We start from the raw sequence: 3,168 nt of genomic DNA, 5'->3' as shown, positions 1-3,168 counted from the left end.
ACCAAAAAAAAAAAAAAATCAAATATTATTACAATTCCTTTGCAACTATTATTGATTACTAGCTTTTGCCCTTTTTTTAATTTATTTTTTATCTCTTTTCCTTTACCCTTTTCTTTCATACTAAGTATTCACTATTTCTCCTCCATCACTATTGATGCTTGCATTGCAAAATATAATTATAGTGGCATAAAAGGCAGTTGCTTTATGGGTTTCTTTTTTCAAGTTACTATTCATTAACTATGTACCAATGAAAGTAAGAACTAGTATAAAGTAGAATTGATCTAAGGAGACGCGAGTTGTTTTAATTATAGTAAATTAGAAAGAAAGTAAATACTTCAACAACCATAGGTTATAAAACAAAAAGATTTCAAGAGCTCAATTGAAGAAAAATGTTGAATAATGAGTCCCACATTGGAAAATATGAATAATTGACATACACTTTATCATTCAAACCTAAAAAAAAAATCTCAAATTGGCTAATTCTAATTATTTTGACGTGAAAAGTGTTTCTACAGCAAAAGTATTTTAAGAGTTTTCTAGCGTGAACATTGAAAATGTCATTATTGTTATGACAACAGTTAAGTCGTTAGTGTAACATCTCGCACCGCCCAGGGGAGTGATCCTTAAATGTATATTCTCATCCCTACCTAGCACGAGGCCTTTTGGAGCTTACTGGCTTCGGGTTCCGTAGGAACTTCGAAGTTAAGCGAGAAGGGGGCTAGAGCAATCCCATGATGGGTGACCCACTGGGAAGTTGCTCGTGAGTTCTCAAAAACAAAACCGTGAGGGAATGGTAAGCCCAAAGCGGACAATATCGTGCTACAGTGGTGGAGCGGGCCTGGGAAGTGGTTCGGCCCAGGTCGGGATGTGACAATTTGGTATCAGAGCCTAACCCTGGTAGCGTGTGTGCCGACGAGGATGTCAGGGCCCCTAAGGGGGGTGAATTGTAACATCTCACACCGGCCAGGGGAGTGATCCTTAAATGTATATTCTCATCCCTACCTAGCACGAGGCCTTTTGGGAGCTCACTAGCTTCGGATTCCGTAGGAACTCCGAAGTTAAGCGAGAAAGGGGCTAGAGCAATCCCATGATGGGTGACCCACTGGGAAGTTGCTCGTGAGTTCCCAAAAACAAAACCGTGAAGGAATGGTAAGCCCAAAGCGGACAATATCGTGCTACGGTGGTGGAGCGAGGCCGGGAAGTGGTCCCGCCTGGGTCGGGATGTGACAGTTAGGCTTTTCCAAGCGATGTTTTTTATTTGCATTCCCATCTCTTAGAAAGAGCCACTAAACGATCGGGTCAGACAAGTGCAGGCAGCTTGATTGCCTTCCTCGTCATTGAAACACAGGCTGGAAACACATTAGCGACGAACTCGAAGGGTCAATCATATGGAATACTTAACCTTATAAATTTAAGAGAAATTCAAATGTTATAACTTCAGCAAAACCTCTAAAAGAGTGAATGGTCCTTTATTTTTTGCGGGTATCACCATGCAACCCCGATCACCTCCTTAAGAATAAGAGGCAATAATAGAGTGCCTTTAAATAGAGAAGTGTTCCGAATTTAAGTACTATTTCATCCGCACACAAACATAATAAAATTGTGATGAACCCACAACACATGGAATTTAGGTACCATATCTTTTAGTGTTGGCCTTTTCACATATTCTTGATAGCATCATAATTTAGAGAAAAAAAAATTCAAATCAAATACTTTAGAGAAAAATTTAACAGACTTTTAATGTGTCGGATCGAACGAAAGAAAAAAAATTATGACAAAAAAAAAAAAGAGTACATAAAAAATAAAAATAAATCTATGAATAGATTTTTTTTCCAACTAAGCTTTTGAAATGTCCTTTTAAAAAAAGAGTGAGGATCCTCGCCGAATCATCTTTGTGATGATCTTAGGAATTCTCAAATCACATTCGTTCATTGTACATCGTGTGGTTAGAAATTATTGTGATTTTTTTTTAAATTAAATATAAATAGTATCTGACGATAAATGATCATATAATGTACGATAAACGGATGTGATTGAACGATTTATATGATCCTCATAAAGAAGATCCAGTGAAAATCCTCACAAAGAATATCCGAAAACGAGTCTCTTAGAAAACTTCTGGCTGTCGTGGTGTCTTTTCCCATTTACTATATACTTTTTGTTCACATGTCTTTTCCAATTTACTATTTACTTTTTGTTCACATGTGGACAAGCATACCGGCATTAGTCATAGTGAAAATAATTTTTTCTTCAAACTAAAAATCATATATGTAATTATTTTCTTTATTTCCCTTCAAAACAATCAATGTATGGCCTGTGACAAACTAACGTACATTTATTTGGTCTACGTACATATGTAGTACACAGGTAGTGTCGGGGTACATGCTACGTACACCTTATAAATCTGGGAAACGACAACATTGGCCTTGATATTTTTGTATTTTATTTGAATATATAAGGTATTCCAGCACAAATTGATCATAGACTAATCCCATTTCTCATACAGCTTTGGACCTTTTGTACCACAAATGGAGACAACATATATTCAACCGTCGGATTAAATGGTACAACAAAGTAGAGTTGGCGATCTAAAAAATATGTCCACAAGCATTCGAACATTGGGTTCTAATGTTAAAGGTCAAAGGTTTTTAATAGAAACAGTGTGAAGCGCGCAAAAAAATTTCAGTTTATACACTAAGGCATTTCGTCAAATACTTTGTGGGTTTGTTGTTGTTATCCGAACTATATTGTGCATATGTCAGTAGATGCCGAAGCAATTTGATAAGTGTTATTGAGAGAATTTGTCGAGTGCTCTCTATGCAACTTGTCAAATGTTGTCGAGATATGCATAATAAGCATTACATTAAACACTTAATGGGCACAGAAAAAACCCACACCAAACATTCAAAGATTATTCAAAAGACTTTCACATGTATATTTTATAAACTTCGTATTATCCTGAGACCATTTTAATCCCAATATACATCCGTCACCAAAACCAAGCCTTGAGTCTTCGCCTTGATGATATTAGTTGGTAGTGGTTATGTTTCACAGGACATGCAGTGCTTGCTGCTTCAAGCCAAATTAGAAGGCAACAAGCTTTCAAGATGGGGGACGGAAAGGGCTTCATCTACAGATACTGAGGTCGATACCCCCAAAAACTAAAAG

Source organism: the organism of the source record quoted next, unplaced genomic scaffold (assembly GCF_019419815.1).
Source record: "Pyrus x bretschneideri cultivar Hongxiangsu unplaced genomic scaffold, Pyrus_bretschneideri_v1 Contig49, whole genome shotgun sequence".
Lineage (NCBI taxonomy): Eukaryota > Viridiplantae > Streptophyta > Magnoliopsida > Rosales > Rosaceae > Pyrus > Pyrus x bretschneideri.
The sequence above is the reverse complement of the archived record's forward strand: the minus strand, read 5'-3'. Positions refer to the sequence as shown.